Source organism: Zonotrichia albicollis, chromosome 1, assembly GCF_047830755.1.
Source record: "Zonotrichia albicollis isolate bZonAlb1 chromosome 1, bZonAlb1.hap1, whole genome shotgun sequence".
Classification (NCBI taxonomy): domain Eukaryota; kingdom Metazoa; phylum Chordata; class Aves; order Passeriformes; family Passerellidae; genus Zonotrichia; species Zonotrichia albicollis.
This window is the reverse complement of record NC_133819.1, coordinates 103,087,918-103,106,841: the sequence shown is the minus strand read 5'-3', so window position 1 is coordinate 103,106,841 and position 18,924 is coordinate 103,087,918. Positions and strand designations below refer to the sequence as shown.

At 41.3% G+C, this 18,924-nt stretch overlaps 1 long non-coding RNA gene across 3 annotated transcripts in view; it reads left to right on the top strand.

Moving 5' to 3' along the window:
- The window catches only part of LOC113459237 (uncharacterized), a 37,537-nt gene that overhangs the window by 13,153 nt on the left and 5,460 nt on the right, over positions 1 to 18,924 (top strand). For 2 of the 3 annotated variants that reach the window (XR_012581968.1, XR_012581969.1), the window contains exon 3: positions 9,602 to 13,847. This is a non-coding gene — a long non-coding RNA (uncharacterized LOC113459237). Of the gene's footprint in view, positions 1 to 9,601; positions 13,848 to 18,924 lie in introns of those variants that run through there. The other variant, XR_012581970.1, reaches the window with a different exon arrangement.

Here is an 18,924-nt window from a genome sequence, read left to right as displayed (position 1 = left end):
CAAATGGGCTCAGTGAGGTGGAGGGGCTCTTGCAGCCATTCCCACTTTGTACAACTCCTTTTGCATGGCTTGTTGCACCCTACAGGGCCTTGGAAAGACCATAATTTATAAGCACCTCTGAGCTCTTAGTGGTCTCCGGTGTGGTCTCCTTCTAGGAGTAAGGCTGTTCAGTCTTCCACACAAGGCTGTGGATGCAATTATGTTGCACAAGGTCCTGGAATTTTTAGATGTACAGATATACAGGAAACAAAGAGAAATAGAAACTTTTAGAAGAGCAGAGGTCTAAATGCATACCACATTGATCTACACATGCAGGTGGGGGTCCTTTAACATCGTTATGTATCCAAATAGTTGCACTAGGCTTCCAATGCTTGCCCTCCTATCCCTAGTCTCATGTTCCCTCAACCACACAGACTAAACAATCCAAGCACAGAATTGCTATTTTTCAGTTTTAGGCCCCCTTCTCTCCCATATGCTTTGTGTTTTGGTGAGGCGACTGGCTAAGACTTTAGAGGCTGCCTATTAGTATCCATGTAGGCGTAATTTAGCTGTCTTTTAATCCAGTCATGCTTTTATTTGAAATTTTAAAATATAACGGTACAATACTAAAAAGAAACAAAGAAAAAGAATTTAGCACGTGATCCCTTTCAGAAAAGACAAATTATTCCATGAGATGGGGGACGACTGTGCAAAATAAATCAGGCTATTAAAGAAACAGAACTCAAAAACAAAAGCAATGAATAATAAGTATCAGTGTCCAACAAATACTAATCTACAGACTAGGCACCAGGACAAATTTTAGACTCCATTCTTGCATGCTGTTATGTTCCTGAATAATCTAATATTTATGGGAATTGTCTGTACCTGTGTCTGGAGGATGTGGTTCTGTGTGAACAACTCTGCTACTTGGAATAAAATGATGTATCCATTTCACTCTTAAAGCTGTAGGTAAGTGGCACGAAAGCACTGAATTAAATTCAATCAGATTAAAATGTTCTCATAATAACCTTAAGGAGTAGGTAAGCCTTATCATGTACATTCAGGAAAAGATGAGGCACACCATAAATTTTCATGCACGTACTCTGTAGGCCAGGCAGCTAAATTAATTTTGAGTGAGGTCTATTGCCTGTAAGTGTATTGGATCCAACAGTGGGACACACGTGCTTTTAATGTGGAATGAAGCAAGATCCCATATCCACATAGTTTTTTTCTGATGAAATCTCATCTTATGCATTTGTAAACATTGCTGTTTCTCTCCTGGAAGCTCCTAACATTGTGCATAATTTCATCAATTTCTCTCATAACCATTTCTGACACAGCACGTACTCGGGCACGCAGCACATGCACACGTAGCGCTTTGAGAGGCCAGCAGCAGCCGTGCTCTCACGAAAAGATGGATTTGCTTTTGCTAATAGGGATGTCCTGGTTTAGGGCAAATTTAGGAGAAAAATTCCAGAAAGCAAACCCACATGGCCCCCTCTTCCAACCAGTTCAGTAAGGATTCCTCAGAGAGAAGTGGAAAGAATCTGTTTATTTCACAGGCACAGCACCCCCCAGCACACCAATGAACAATACTGGGTGACACCACTCTTTCACTGCTCTGAAAAGGATGACAGATTCAGAAAATCTCTCCTGGGGGTGGTTGCTCTGTTATCAGTCCCTCTGGTGCTGGGGCAGCTGCTGCAGCCACAAGGTGCAAACTCTTGGTGTTCCCAGGTCCCAGTCCAGAGCAGGTTTGAGTGGTTCTAAAAAAGGAAAAGGAAAAACAGTCCAGGGAAAAATTCGGACTGCTTAGCTAAACTAACTAATGAGCAGAAGCAAAAAGCAAGAGCAAAGCAGGAGCAAAGCAGAAGCAAGTGCAAAGCAAAAGCCAAGCAAAAAGCAGAAGCAGCACTATGTACTGCCCCGTCTCTGCGTCCCTCCAGTCATGGGGAGCAGGCTGATAACAAAACAAAACATTCGCTCTTCAGAGCCAGTTTTGAAGGCACAGAACAGAATATCCAGCATAAACAGAACACATGAATGGGGATACAAGCATCATAACGTCACCCTAGGACAAGGGATTTTCTGTTATGGAGTGGCCAGCACGTGTGGAAGGGGCAGAGTTGTGCCTCTTGGTAGGACACAGGCTGTCCCCTCAGGACACCCTCCTGGCGCTGCCTGTTCCTCCTGTGTGGCTGCTGGTACACCTCCAGGAGTACCCTGCCTTCCTGGAGGGACCTGGGAAGGTCACTCCAGCCTTTCTGGAGATGGGGTCTGTAATTTAACAAACAGGTCCTGAGAGAACTGAGCTGGATTTTCTGGTTTTGTGTGCTCATTTCCATCTGGGAGAGCAGTCACTTCTTCTGGCCAGCACAAGCTGCTCTCTGGTTACCTGGTGATCCTGACCAGGGAATGATCTGCCCAAAAAGTAAGTGCTCCTCAGCCCAGCCACCTTTTAGCATGAGGAGATCATGCCCAAACCAGAGTAGTGGTAGGAAGGAATGGCCAAGGATTAGGTGGTATCCAAAGGGACATACTCCTTGGGAAGAAAGAAGAGGGACGCCGAGCACCATGAGTCCTGGGGTGCAGGGAGTTCCAGCTGAAGTGTACTTACAGTGCATTGTGTGAGTTACATTTTAAATGATTTTTGTTTGACACCTTTGTTGTCTTGTCAGTTTTCCAGAGTTGAGTACAGAAAGGTAAAAATATTGATGGTATCTTTAATCTTTTTTTTTTTATGACCTTTTTCTTTTCAATGCGAAGAAAAACATAAATAAAGATAACAAAGGGGAGATCAGGACTTTTCTAGTGCTTTTGAAGTAGCAAATGTCAAAACTTTTAAAAAGCAATAAAAAAAGGAATCAGTTGGGATTGTTTAAAGGACACAAACATCAAAACTCTGTGTTTACAAAAATCACATTTTTTTGACTGAAGAAAAGCCGATTTAATTGAAAAAATGCCTGCCATCATGTTGACTGAATTATACAATGCTTTGGTGACAGTTGCAGAAATGAAACACATAAAATTTAGTTCTTCATGTCAAGTAGGTCACGTTGTCCCATACTTTTCTAAGCAGAGCTAATTTTTAGTGCAGGATGTCTCACTAGCATGAAAGACCTATTTTGAGAGCCTTCTGAAAAGCGGACATTTGGAATGAGTCCAGGATAAGTGTTACTGACCCTTTTAAGGCTGAATATTTATTAAGTAAGCCCAAAGGATTTTTAGCTTGATCCTGTCAAATTTAGCAACAAGATTTTTGCTGGATGTTCTGTTGTTGCTGTGTTGGTGTTTTTCCTTTCAGTGTGTATAAATAAATTTAAAAGTATCTTTTTTGAACAAATGGTGTAAAGTTTGCCTGTAAGTAGGCAAGACAAAATGTTCACAAGCCAGCCCTGAATTTTTAATCACAGTTGGACAAGCTTGAAAATACCATACTTCATCTTGACAATCAAGTATATTTACTTGTTTCCTCCATAATATCTCGAGCTTTTTCTGAAGTGCATTTTTTAATGGCTTTTCTTTACCATGAGGACGAGATAATCCAGTGTGGCTACTGAAATATCATATAGGCATTTATAATGTTTATCAGTAAAGCAGGATTATTTTATGGGTTGTTTGTTTGTTTGTTTCAGTTTTATGTGTTTATTTGGATATTTGTTTGGGTTTTTGTTTTAGTTTTTTTAAAAAAAAGTTGGAACATTTTGCTTTGGCTTTAAATTTGCAGATTGACCAGCCTATCCCTTGGTCATTCTTCTCTGACAAGTCACAATGATTAAGTGCCCAAAGCATGGGGCATCAGGTGCTCTGTGGATTAATTTATCCATTTGCATGACATCTTCTATACTTTGCAATGAAAACACCAAAATCTGTTTGTCATGCAACTTGTGCAGTTCTCCTTGTCATCAGTACAGTTGTGTTTCCCTATCAGTTGGTGGGATGTTCCTCAGGTGACTCCAAAGAAGATTTATCTCCAGAAAGGTCCTCTTCTGTGGCAAAGAGGAAGGACTGAAATGCTGCAAGCAGGGTGCTGAAAGCAGGCTGTGGTTCTCACGAGAAGAGGGTTGGCAGGTAACTTGGATATGGGATGGTTTGGATGCTAACAAAAATCTGTCACTAGAAGTGGTTTTCAGCATCAGAGATAGAAAACAGGAGTGTAGGAACGACAGTGCTGGTCAGACCACACAACCTTCTAACCTTGGGTCCTCTCTCTGGTGTTGGTGAGCCATGGACGGTCAGGAAAAATAAGAACAGGGCTTAGTGAGCAGTACTTGCCTGGTGTACTCTCCTGCCAGCCAGCAATCTGGGGCTCAATCTCCCCTGAGCTGGAAGTTGCATCTGTAACATGCAGCAGTCCCCTGCAAACCTTTGTTCTGTGAGTTTGTCTGGCTGTTTGCTGAAACTGCTGGTATCCACAGCATCCTGAGGCAAGGTGCTGCAGAGTTTAATTACACGTTGTGTGAAGAGCCTCTGCCTTTCCTTTGTTTTCCACCTGGTGCCTCCTCTCTGCAGCCGTGCCCGGTCCCTGCCCTGAGGGTACAGAGCTCCCATTGTGCCCAGTCTGCTCCCGCGGCTCACGTGTGTGATTTATGGACCTCTGTCCTACCCCCGCTCCTCATTTCATTTCCAGCCTATTCTCTTTAGTGATTCCTGGTGGGGAAGCTGATCCACACCTTTGATCATCCTTGTGACCTTTTCCTGAACCTTCCCCAGTTCAAATATATCCTTTTTGGCTTCAGAGGAACAAAAACTGCACAGGGCATTCTAGGTGCAGTCACATGAGAAATAACACAGTGGCATAATAACAACTTTCAGTCTTTTCTTTAAAAACCCCACTGTTTTATTTTCCTTACTGATGGCTTCTTGCTGCAAAACCTGTATTTATGTGACAATATTCCACAGAAGGGATTGTACTCTAGAGGGATAATTGTCTCAGAGATCATAATTTTTTATCAGTCTAGAGAACTAGACTAGACCAGCCAAGCTGAAGCATAGCTATTAAAAAAAATAATAAAACAAGGTTTCTTTCAAGATGGATAGGATGATTTTTTTAAAATCCAGAATGAAAACAAACTCTTCTAGGGAAATTCACAAAATTTTTCCTTTCACTTTTTTTTTTCAAAATATTTTATTTGAAAGTTTTCTTTATTTGTCTTTCTTTATTTTGTAAAGAAATATTGTAGTGGTTTAGAGATGATTCAGAAGGTTTCAGGCCAAGAACCTTTCATTCAAGCCTTGCAAAAGGCTTTGAGCCACTGAAATAAAATTAATCTAGAAGATTACAATGAGTGTTTGCAGTGGAGATTGTGCTGAGCAGATCCTTGGACTTCTTTGACTGTGTCAATGAAGTGGTCAGTGGATAAATTAAAATGAGTTAATAAAATTTATTTAGACTTTGAAAGACCTTTAACAGCAACTATTAAAAACTTAAGTAGTCACTGCTGTTGTTATTGCTGAAAAAGCAGGAAGGAATAAATTTCTATCGGTGATCAGTTTTCATTATTACAAAATCCTAAGAGCAGGGTCTGACAAGTTTCTGTATTACAGCCAATGTTTCATGTATACAATAATAACTTGGAAAGGACGATGAGCCCAGAGGCAGAAAGTCAGCAGATGGCCCCCAAATAATTTAGACGAGTCAAGATGAAAGATGTAGATAGGAAGACAAAAACTGGGAAAAATTTGGTGAAGCTTAAGAAAGCTAGATAAATGAACTACTCATAGCAAATGAGGTTCAGTATGGCTAAATGCAATTTATAACTGCAGTATTAGTTATAAAAACAATGTAAAAACACAGTGCAAATGTATGGAAGTGCTCTGTATGCTGAAGACAGTCCTATGTTACAGCAGCTCAAGAAAACATTGAAAAATATCTGCTCAGCTTGTAGCTACTAAGCTGCTACAAGTAGCATATTCAGTAGGGAAAGTCCTACCCAAAGAAGAAATGGAAACTATTCATGTAGTCAAATCGCTCCTTTTAAATTTAAGAAGTCCCTGAACCACATGGGTTTGGAAGACAAAACATTCATAAAGAACATAATTTTGAAGATGTTGCTTCCCTTTGCATAATTATAGTCCTGGTAACTAGCTAGAAAAGTGTTCTGACTGGTGAAACCTCCGACTTTGACTAAATTAGGTTAATTATCATTATAAGTTGTTTGAAGATTATAAAGATAACTATCTTTTGGTCTACCAATGCTACCTGTAAGTTTGAGAAAGTTTTCACATCACTGCCTTAATTTGCTTAAGACTTGTGGAATTGTTTCTCTTTTGTGACTGACCTGTGTAGTAACATAATCCTGCTGATTGCCAAGTTAGGGGATAAAGCCTATTTAAAATTTGTTTTTCCTCAATATGCAACTTTGTGCTTGTCTGCCTTGTACAAGCATTTGAGCTAGTAAAATCCAATATCATGAATATCCAGAAAAAGCAAACATAAAGGAGGAAAAAACAGCTGGGAAACATTTGTTTAGGAGGTTGATCAAATATTTGCACACTTTTTTTCCTTCTGCCCAGTATTCACTTTCCTGTGCAGGCACAGAAGTAGTTTTCTTTATGTAGGCAGTGCTTTTCCTGTAGACAATTCGACCTGTTTTGCAGACAAGAAGCAACATATAAACTTCAATTGCATTGGTGCGAGCTGAACTGCACTAGCCTGTGGTGTGAGGCAGAGCATACCAATTAGAAGCCATCTCCCCTAGTTTTGACACTGTGCCAATATTGAATCAAAGAGGAAATAAATGGCAAAAGTGGAATTTGACCAGCAGACTTGAACCAACATTTTCATTGCAATGAAGAATGTCCTAGATCTTTCTGTGGCTGCAAATGGCCAGGTGCTTCAGCCAAACCCTCTGAGCAATTCACTGGTCAGGGAGAGATTGCAGCACTCAGATCAGAAGTCCTGTTGTATCTTACAGACTCCTTCCAGCTTTTTCTGATGTCAAACGAGGTATGTAAGGCATGAGAGAGCAGTCACTGCGGATTGTACACGGGGCACTCAGTGAATTGCTGACTGTCTCTTCTTTCTGTTTCTTTCTTCTGCTCAGGTAGATTTGCTGCAGCTGGAATCAAATGGATTCCATTTGTCAGTTTTCAGGGTTGATGCCGTATCTTGCCTTACATCTTGATTGACTTTTCACTCTGTGCTTTTTGCTCTGCAGCTGCTCACAATTCTTTAGTGTAAGTTGTCACAGATGCAAACTTTGACTCACATGCTTGCAAAGTGAATCAGTGGCAACATCTGTTCCCCCAGAGGGATGGGTGCACCGGCCTGGAGCCACCCACGGCGGCAGTGCCTATGGAAGCTGGTATTTCCTGGCTTGCTTTCTGGCAAGCATGTTCGCTAAGGGGAAAAGAAAATCAATCCATGCTTCTGTGCTTTTCTGCAAAGGTGTGAGGATCTCCCCTGTGTTTAGCAAAACAGGGTCAGGGAGAGGGAGTCATGTGGCATTACTACTAACAGGCATCGGAAATCTTCAGTTGAATCCAAGATTCCCTATATGGTTACTGCAGTCAGAGATGGTGTTTTTAATGTGTGGCAGATGTACCAACACACTGTAAAAAAATATTTGTTATTAAAAGAAAAACATTTTGTTGGATGCATTTTCCCCTCTGTTGCTTTAGCGGACCTGCATGTGTGTACCTTAAGCTGGCCTGTGTGGATCTTCCATGGAGAGCTGAATGTGGATCCTTGTGGGATTCTACCAATCTGCAGTGACATCTGCAGTTTGACAAATGAAACATTGTGGGATTCTGGGCAGTTCAGAAGAGGAGATACCAAGAGGAGGAAAATATGTCTGAGGCTGACTAGGCATCAGTTTCAGTCCTAAATAATGACTTGGTTCTGTAGTTCTTCTGTGATTAGATACACATTCTCCTTTAAAGACCACCTCAGAAAAAGTTCTCACTATTAAAAACTCTCAGACTTCAATGGTAAAATGGGAGAAAGCCAGAGATGAAGGGACAGAGAGTCAGGAGCTGAGGCATTGTTTGATGAGGAAGGATTAAAATGAAGGGAGGTTTACCAGAATGGCTTAGTTTCCCCTTCCCTCTGTTAGCAGCACAACGAACACTGCAAATTGCGGGTGAAGTGACTGTGAAAGAGTCGTGGCAAGGTGTGGTTTCACGTTATCTTTGTGGCTGCACTCTTCCATAGAAGTCTGGGTGGTCAGTGGAAATGTGCCTTTGATCCTGAGAGATCACAGGCTGAGCACCTAGGCTGGGCAGGGTGAGACATCTTGGCCTTCCTGTATTTTGAAGGTTTAAACTTCTTATTTCTATAGGTTGAAGGACAGGAGTGCATAATGGCAAGACAATTGTTCTCCCAGACAAAATCCTTGGTATAAATGCCTCCAGTCCTGGTGTGAGGAAATACAGAGCTGGCAGGCTGAGATCTCTGTGGTTTGCTGGCAGCATCTGTGCTGAGGGAATCACAAGGGAGTTGCCTCTTTACCAGCCTCTCAGAACACCGGGTTACAAACAAGAGGTCATGGTACTTAAGAGGTGGCTTGATGGGAAGCTGATTGCAGGAGTAGGGCTGGCAATCAGAAGTGGGGTCATGAGCCTGGAAGTGCACTGGGAAGCGAGGTCACGAGAGGGAGAAGCTGAGGAACTGCCCAAAGATCTGTGTTTAAGTGCCCTGCCGCCCTTGGCCTCTCTTGCGTGTTCCCATCTCTGTGTCCATAATGCTTCTAGCGAGGATTAACAACCCTCTTCCTGATGCATGAGGATATTCACTTGGATCCCATTTCTTTGGTATCCTTCAAAACACTTGCCAGCAGACTGACAACAATCTCCTTTGTCAGTGTGAGGAAAAACCTGGGAACTCTGTGATCAAGGACTATTTCTCATTTTCATGAAAGCAACAGGAAAGGGTTGAGCCACAGGGGAGACATTTGGAGTCAAAGAATAGAACTTGCCTCAGCAAAGCTATGATGCATATACACACAACATCTAGTAGGGCTTAGAAGTCACAGTCTTGTAGCACCAGACCAGATTCTCTCTGAGAATGATCTTGCATAAGAAATGAGACTTAATAGCTATTTGTAATTAAAAAAAGGCTATTTGTTTATATGTGCTGTTCTCATGAGCCCTGTTTTTTCTCACTCTGAATAAAGAGAAAGTAAAATAATCTCTCATATTTTCCTTTGTTTTCCTATATATTAATTGAGAAATTAAAATTGAGCATGCAAAAAGGATAGTGACATGCTTAATTAATATTAAAGCATTAGAAAGGGAGATGGCAAATTGTTCTATGCAAGCAATAGAATAATTTTTTTTATTGGGCTGTCCTGCCCAATATTTGTGGCACTGTAATTTATGTTTTACTGGGAACATTTTCCTGAATGTGCAATAAGATCCTTACGTGTACATATTAACAATGTCCTTTTACAAGGAGGCCTTGGGGGGGGGTTGTGATCTTTAGGACAAGCAAGCAAGATGCAGGATTTTCTTAAAACTGCATTGATCCATAAACAAAATTTCTCTCCATATCTCTGAAAGTGCAAATGTCACCTCTTAAGCATAAAACAATATAAGTATCTCAGGGTTTGCTCATTTTGAATAATTATTTTAATTGAAATGCTGGATTGTGTTCTAATTCCTACACCAAAATGTCTTGCAGGCACAGAGAAGAGGAATTATTTGTGGAATGCATCATCAGCCAAGTCTCAACACACACACTGGAAAGAATTGGCGTAGGCTCACCTGGTTTTGCATGCAGAGGAGTCTTGAAGTGTAGGAGTTTGGACTGGTTTTTCTTTTTAATTCTTTTCATTAATGCTACAAAACAACAGATGCAAATTTCCCATTGCCTGCTTGCTTTTCACATTTCTCAAAGTCAGAATAACTAGCTGTCAGTGGGACTTCTCTTGTTGCAAATAGTATCAGACAATTCTCTTCTCTTCTCTTCTCTTCTCTTCTCTTCTCTTCACTTCTCTTCTCTTCTCTTCTCTTCTCTTCTCTTCTCTTCTCTTCTCTTCTCTTCTCTTCTCTTCTCTTCTCTTCTCTTCTCTTCTCTTCTCTTCTCTTCTTTCTTTTTCCTTTTTCATCTATCTTACAATAATCATATTGTCTTTTCCTTAAACCTGCTTAGTACACCTTCTCCAGTTGCAGCAATTTCTTTTATAGTCTGGAATTCTTACAGAGGCCGAGGAAATGAGACCTAACAGTTGGAATTGATTGAAGGTGCCATTAAGGCTATGTGAAGAATTGATTTTGTTTCTCTCTAGTGATGAGGTAAAAAAACAAAGCGAACCAAACCAAACCAAACCCCCCAAACAAATGAACAAACAAACAAGCAAACAAGCAGGAAAAAAAAACCCAAACAAAAATTATCAAGATTTTGGTTTGTATTAAAATAAATCTAGACTTTTAAACATTTTTTTTTGTCCCCAAAGAAGAATGAAAACTCCCCAAATTATATTTTATGTCAAATGAAACTTTCTGTTCAATCCCAAATGAAACATTTGTTTTCCCAAGCCTTTACAAGAAAAGCAAAGGAAATGAAGGGATAGAGTCACAGAACTGGAAAATGAAATGGAGAGTTGGACAGTTTTAGCTTAGTGCCAGAGAACTGTTCTGTCACTTTTCAACTTTGTATAAATATTTATTAGAAAACAGAAATGAGCAAAGAGGACTGTTCCAACTTGCAGGTTACCTAGACCTCCTCCTGTGTCTGTTTCCCTTGAAGATTTAAAAAAAATATTCAACAAAAAGTAGACCAGAAGGCAGCATCTTCACTCCCATCCATTCCTAAAGCACAGCAGTGGTAAAGACGAAGGGTGAGTTCACACACACCTTCTTTGCATGGCAAAACATTTAACCACTCCTGACATGTACTGCTCACTTTTCCTGTGCTACCAAGCCCCTGGAGCACAAAGCAGTGAATTTTAACTCAGATCTCTGTAGCAAACATCCAAACCACCAGGTTTTACTGGTGCTCCCTCAGTCTCTTCTGCTAAAGCGCTTCTACCCTGTTTTTTAGATTTTTAGGAGGTAAGACAGCTAGAGGAAGTGAATGTGGCTCCCTACCCCAAGGGGTAGGATGTTCAGCTGGAAGGTGAGAAACCTGCAGTTCAAGGTTTTCTAAAGTTACTGATTGCCAGTGAAACAAGATAGCCTGGCAGACTGAGGTAGATGCCCTGCCCTGAACATGAGAAGATTTGATATCATCAGTGAACTTCTGGGAAGTGAGGGCCATTGGTTACATCTCCTCTGTCAGAGGAGGAAAACCAGGGTTTTCTCACATCCAGCTGTGTTTTCCCACTGGTATAATACTAGCTAAAAGTATACCACAAACTAATACTCTCCCAAGTCTGCCTTTTTTTAACTTTTCTTCAAGCCAAAATGATTTGGTGAATTTGACCAGCCTGCCCTTTGCTACATATATTACATGGCAGGTATCCCACCAAATAAAAAATGTCCTCAAACATGTGTGAATTTACAGTACAAGTCCAGAATAAACAGTGGGCTGAATTAAGCCTTTAAGGTGAAATTCACCTTTCCTTTCAGAGAGCACTAGAAATCAAGACCATACATGGCATTCCTCTCAACACAAATAGAGCTATAGCAGAGTAGTCTATAGGCAGCAAAGAAATTTGAATTGTAGATTTTATAGGGTAGATACCATATCTTCTAGGTATAGTTTTATGCTTGGACTAAGCCCTTGACTGAATAATCTTTGCTGAAGTTGCCTGCAGCATTTGGGTGTCTGTAGAGAGAATATTAAAGAATAAGAGGAAAAAAAATACTTTATTTGTGAAGATGAGCTGAGAGAGGCCGGGTTTAGCCTTGAATAGGTTTTCCAGCATTGTGCATTTCTGTGGTAGCATATTCATGAACAAGGAACCTTCTTGTGTTTTCCTGATACAGACAAGGAAAAAGTCTGAGACCAAGACAATTGCTCTGCATGCAATCAAGTTACTCATCCCTTAGATTGTGGAAACTTGCAATCTACTTCCAGTTCAGCTTTAATTTTCTAATTTACTGGATTTTTGTAGCAAATGGTCCCTGTGTATGTGACTTTGTTTTTGCAGATGAAGAACTTTTGTCGGCAACCTCAGCTTATGCTCACAAAGTCTATTTAAATTGAGCAAGCTGCATTAATAGCAGTCAAGCATTAGTGTTCAGAGCTTGAGGGTAAGCAAAGGGAGGCAGAGAAAAATGAGATTTTTTTTCTTCCCAATTCTTTATTAGAGCTAAAAAATGAGAAATAATCTTGGAAAAGTGAGAAAGTTTTATTTTGTCTATAAAATATCAGGAAAACCAGACAAAAATGAAAAGGGAGAAGCAAGCTCTGATCCAAGTGTTCCATACAAGGCCTCTACTGAATTTTCACTTGGGTAGCTGAATTGAGGATGCTGAAACAAACTCTTTCTATACTGGTGACCCCTAAGTGACCAATACTTGTTTATATTTGTACTTGTCCTGTTTTGCCAGGACTCAACATCAGGACTTTCTTGTGGCATTAAAATACAAAATTTCAGTTTATTTCAGAACAGATAAAGAAGAAACTTGTCTTCTCCACATTTTACCACTGTGGCTGAGTAGGTAGATATACATAATTTACTTTAGGTTTTATATAGCACATATGTGTACAAAATATGAAAATTTATGCTAAAAGTCACATAAAAAGTAATTTGTAATTACACTTTAAACTGAAAATAATTTAGGATTGATCAAAAACTTTCATTTGATGGAAAGTCAAATATTTAGTTTCCTTTGTAAGGTTTTAAACCCTTTTTAACACCCCTTTGAATAATTGGACTACTTTAAAGTAAAAATGCCATTTTAAAACAAAAAAGTGAAAGAATACTGAAAATATAAAATGAAACACTTTGGCCTGTCATTCATGTTTCTAAGATCTCACTGTCAAAACTTTTAATTAAACTTCATCTATCCTTCCTCTACTCCCTTGCAAAAAGTGTTTTTCAGCATATAAAATACTCACTGAGGATAAATAACCTAATCTACCCCTGAGACCTCATGCCGCACTCCTTTCTCTGGTTTGCATGCTTTATTTGCCGTTATTTGCATGCTCAAAGAACTGCCCTGATGTTCACTTACCCACTGAGCTGTGCACAGGAGTGTGCAGGACATGCTCATCAGAAGTTGAAACAGAAAGATCTGTGATGACAATATGCTACGATTGCTGCAGAATTTGAGCAGCTGCCCTAATAAATTTCCAGAAGTGAGCTGACTGAAGCTCCAGTAGTGCCATGCCATCCTGCCTTCAGTGCCCTGCCTCCCGTGGGTCTTTCCTTTCTGCCTCCTCATGGTCAGCCGCGCTGGTGCGGCTGCATCTGCTCAGCTTCAAGATGTGGTCTGTGTGCTTGCAGAGGAAATTGGATTACTTTTTGCACATTTGCATGCTTGTTTTTTATTTCTTCTGTCAAAAACATTTTTGACCTGAGAAAGAAGGAGTTAATAAAAATAGGCTTTTTGCTCTTGAAATGTCAGCTGCAGCTTCTCATCACCCCATGAAAAGCCTTCTTGTTTCCTTGCTCAGCTCCTCCTGAACTTCAAACAGTCCTATAATCCCTTTGACCTTAGAAGGTCAAAGATATATAAAATGTATCATTCTTTGTGTAAAAGCACATTAATCATTCTTACCTAGCTTTTTATTCTCTTTGGAGGGCCCTGTGATATTTTAATTAATGAACCACTTTCTAGCATTAACGTATATAATTTCAACTCTTTTCTTAAGCAGGTAAAAGAGGAGAAATCCTTTCTGTCCCTGCTTTTGCTGACTCCCTGAATAGAGGCATATAATTTATTTTCATGATTAATTTAATTGTATAATTTAAAGCATTAATATTCACTCAAAATGCATATACGTATGTCCAACTGTACTATAAATATTGTTTAATTAAAGAGTGGAAGCAGATATTTAACTATGCTGCTCTCAATTTCTATGAATTTGGCAGGACTTGAAAGTTCTGGGAGTAAATTCTGATGTCAATGCAAATCTGGAATTTAATTTAGGTCAATGAAAAAACCTCTCTGGACTTTCAGCTGAAGACAGAATCTGTTTTCCTTAAGGAGCTGTATCCTGCAGTGTGGCGGGAAAGGGAATAGCCAAAATGAAAACCCCTCTAAAAATGAAGCAACTTCAGACGAATTTAATTAACTGTATGGAGCCTGTCAAAGGTCAGGGCGAGCTCACGGCAGGAAATGCAAGTGCAAGACTGAAACATTGGCAGCGGGAGAGTGAGGGCAAAGGCAGGGATGAGCCTTTTAGGCAGGCACGGCTCCGTGCTGGAGAGGCAAGCCAGTGTGTGAGGCCAGTGTGCCTGCCAGGGAACAGCTCCTGCCTCCTTAGCTCCTGCCTCTGTCTGACAGAGTGTATTGATGCCAGCAGGCAGCAATTGTCACAGAACCAAATCACACATCACTCCTGTCCTTGTGCACATGTGCACTCCTGCTCAGGCCCTCAGTTGGAACAGGCAGAGGAATGGGCTGGATGGAGGAGGTTGGGGAGAACTGGGTTGGCACTGGAGCTGTTTTGGGCCTGACTTGTGCATTCTCAGCTGCCCATGCTTGATGCTCTTGGAGGAGTAGCCTTCTTGAACTGAGATACCTGTTCACTAGTACTTTAGTTTTCTTTCCCTTTTTTTTTGTCTTTCTTTTTTCTAAGTAGGCAAAGGCTCAGTAGGAGCACAAGGACATAGGCTTGGATTATCGCTACTGCCACATTGAGGATAGTTAGTAAGAAGAGAACTAGTAGAGTTAGGAGCAAAACTGCTGGTATTGTGGAAAATAGGGCTGTTGTGGCTGTAGAGATGAGCTGGATGAGAAGGTGGCCTGCTTGTTTGCCAATGGATTGGCAGAACAGTTTTTGACTCCAGTTCCATGAGCAATGTTGACATTGTCACATGTTTGGAGCAACTCTGCACAAGATGCTTGGCAAGGGAGGGCACAGAGGCGTTTTGAAATGGTGAGGCTGGAAGAAAAACCACAGACTGCAGAGCTGCATCAAAGTGTCACAGCTGGGGAAAGCCCCTCAAGGTGTATATACTACCTTTGTACTGATTTTTTTTCCCGGGTAAACAGCATTTTGTTTACCTAGTGTTTAGTGCCTTGCACTAAAAGAATGTAAGTAGCAACCGATTGTAGTGTCAATAAGCCAGAGAGGTTGTGTTGATGGGTCCAGATCTGTCCACCTTTTTATTGACCCTGCTCTTTTAGGACTGGAAAACAGTCTTGGAGACATACAAGGGGCACAGCAATGTCCTGAAATTTGGGTATCTGACACAGCTGTTCTCAGCTTCCTTCAGCCTTCCTGGCATTATTCCAGACTCAGCATAAAGTAGTCACTAATCCCCTTAAACCTTTGGAATAGAACAACAAAATGATGAGAGAAGGACAGCTCAAAGTAGATGAGCAATCCAGGAAAAAATGTGCATTTAAAATGTGCTGTGCTTCCCTACAAAATGCCTCTCACTGATGGCTGTCTCCCTCTGGCTACAGAAAGGCTGCTTCTGACAGCTTGTACAGTTGTACAGCTCCCTGGCTTTTTTATCTTTCCTTCTCTCCTCCCTTTGCCAGGAAACAAAGGGAAGTGCAGCAGCTCTGGCTTTATACCAGTAAATTCTGTAAGCTGAAAATGAAATAAAATTACCGATTGATGCTGGGAGGGCAAGGGTACACTACAGACAAAATGTTCTCTCTGTTGATAGCATGAACTGATGAGCCATTGGGCTGCTCATGCTGGGGAAAAGCATGTTGTAAACCAGAGAACTGAAGTACTCTTGTACCTGTGAGAGAGTCTCATGACTGTAAAATTCTCCTGCTTCCTAACATGGGATCCTGCTATCAAATCAATCTCAGACCATCAGCCCTCGACCCTGCAATAAATGTTGTCTTCCCAGTCCTTCGGCACTCACCACCCTTGCAGCAGGACAGCTTTCTGGAGCTGTGATGTTGCCCTAAGCTCAGCTCCTTTCCCCCTGAGATTCCCTATTAGCCCTTTCTTCCCCCAGTGTGGTGAGGTCCAGCCTCCTTCCTACTGCAGCTGCCTCCTCTCTGCTCCCAGTATCAAAACTCAAAAATCCCACCACTGCCACCCACCAGGACTTTAAATAACTTTAATAGGTTCTTTCCCTGGGTCCTTCCACTGTGCCCTTGGGCTGTTTTTTGTTTTTATTTTAATCTCCTATTATCTTTTAATTTTATTTTATTTTAGGAAGCTTTAGCTACTTTTGTCCTGAAAGAGCTCAGGCCTCCCAGGGATGTGATCCATTTTAACCTCCTACCTCCTGCACTGATTCTGGCTTTCATCTACCCCCTTGCAATGCACTACTTTGGCCACTGAACCAACTGGCTGTACAGGAGGGGCTATCCCCACACAATTTCCCATGTATGAGGACTCAGAATCACATCATGGGAGATATGTTTAACTGTTCTTTGTCCATACCTATTTCTTTGCCCAAGCTACGAGGGCTTGCTGTCCTAATCCTGCTAAAGGTAATGGTCCAGCCATTACGAATCCCCACCTGGCTCAGACATTTGATATTGTGCATGGATTTCCCTAATTTACCTCCCAGAATTTGAGAGAGGTGGGCCCATAGTTTAAGCCTGATTTGTGATTCCAGCCCAGCTTGGAAAACCATTGAAATCTAACCCTCCCTTAAGGTAGAGGGGACAGAACTCTCCTCCAGACACTTGCAGAGGAAAGTACGTAGTTGCCTGCAGGTTTATGGTGTGTGTGTGTGTGTGTGTGTGTGTGTGTATGTGTGTGTGAGAGAGAAAAAGCATAAAACTGAACCTAGGAACCATCAGGCCAGGTGTTTCACTCAGTGTTATGGGTTTCAGGGTATTGGCAAGCTGTGATGCTCTTAATGGACGTCCCAGGTTTCCTGCTGGGACAGAGAAATGGAGCATTTAGATATTAGCGAAGAGCATTTCCAGACACACATGTGAAGGAAAGAATTGAAATGGTAAGGGCTTGGGTGAAAGCTGAAGAATCTCTTGTTCACATATTTGGGAACAGTGAATAATTTATTCTGGGTACTTCAGTGGGCAGGAGGGGTTCTGCTTAAGCCCTCTCCTTTCAGTGAAAGCCCTGACACACTGCTTGCCTTGTCCTTGCTCAGATCCTTCCCAAAACAGAGAGGAGTGAACACAGCCTGAGATGTGCACCACATACTGAGCTCCTACCTCTTTCTGGTGAATATGAGGAGGAGTTCAGGAGAAGGATTTGAGAATTTGATTTGCTTTCTTTTCCTTTTGTAGTGGAGCAAGGCTAGTAAGCCTGCCTATGAGAAAGATTTTACATATATTACAAGGAAGCTGGCTGCATGAAGCTGACAGTTCATTGGTATCCAGGAAAAGGTCGATTTCCTTCTTTATAAACATATCAGAATAAGGCTACAGAAGTAATAAAATAGTAAACCTCCACCTATTTAGTTCATTGGACAGTCCATCAGAAGAAAAGTAAGGGAAAAAGTAAAAAAATCATCAGTATGCTTGTGCATACATGTTGGATTATTTCTCCAGAAAGGAAAGGAGTCAGTCTGTGAGTATCTTTTGCAGGTAAGGAGGAAAATCATAATTTCTAGCTGTTGGATTTACAGACATCCACCCAGCCCACCTTCCTTTACTAGAGAAGCAAACAACTTTTTGGATCACACTGCTTCACAAATCTTAGGAGATGATTAAAGAAGGGACCTAGTATGCGATCTAGAATTTATTAAAATTGGCTGTGACTTTGAGAAAACCTGCCTTTGTGCTGCCTGGAGAAGAATCTGTGCATAATATCTGCCTTGTTCTTATTTGGTTTCCTATTATTAGTCAGATTGATTTTTCACCTGTTTTTGAGTATCCTGTTATGGGAAAATTACTCTGAAAAGTCATGACTTAACTAACAGCAACTACAGCCAATTTTGCTTTAGTAGCTTTGAGCTGATTCAGATTGTGCTGGCACGGAAGAGGACAATACTTTTCCACCAGTCCCATACCCAGATTGCAGAGCTATAATTTAAGCTCTTTGGGAGTGTTGTAGCACCCACATCTTGGGTGCTTCCAAAGAGCTTGAAACTGCAGGCAGGAAGCATCTTGCCTTCTTCACCCCATGCCACTGGAAAGAGCCAGCAGACCTAGCCAGGGTGTGGAAAGGGAAGCTACATTTGTCTGTGGGGCTGGGCTTCTCTTCTTTAAGGAGAAGTGTTTCACCCTGAGAAAAATGACTTTCAGTTCAGGAGATGGAGACAAAAGGAAAGGCAATGTCCTCATGACTCCTTGGTGTACAGTCACTCTGTGATATCACTGAATATTCAGATGTGTGACGAGTGACAATGTGCTGTGCAAGATGGGATCAATAAGAGGATGGGACCTGTAGGAATCCTCTCTTGGTCAACACACTCATTGGACTATGAAGATCAGGGTGAAGTTGGGAAGGAGAAGCAAGGCAGCACAGGAAAGTACCACAGAAGATATGACAAGACTGGAAGGGCAATGTGAGGCTTGAATGGTTAGCCCTGCCTTGGGCTGATGCTGTCTGCTGCCAGAGGATGTTCTCTGTTGCCTTCTGTAACAAAACAGAAAAAGACATCTTTTACTTGGAGTGTGCAAGGTGGATCCAGGGGATCTACTGATGGCTCAGGGCCTCCACTGCATTCACATGCTTAAGTACAGGAATGTAACAAGAAATGCAAAAAATGCAAAAAATGCCCAAAAACCTGCCCAAAAGGGAGAGAATTTCAGTTGTAGAAGAGTGGGGAGGCTTAGCAGAGAAGGTAGGCTGGATATTGGTAGTCCTCATGGATGACTCCAGAGCTAATCTGCCAGGTTGCTCTGCCCTGGCAGATAAAGCACATACTGAAGGGATAATTAGGAATGGATAATTAGGCTCCCCAATGAGAGTCAAATTGGAATGAAGTTTAGAGGTGGGATGAAGGTACTGCACTCAGAATCTGGGAATTATGCTGCATTTTGCCAGAATGTCTG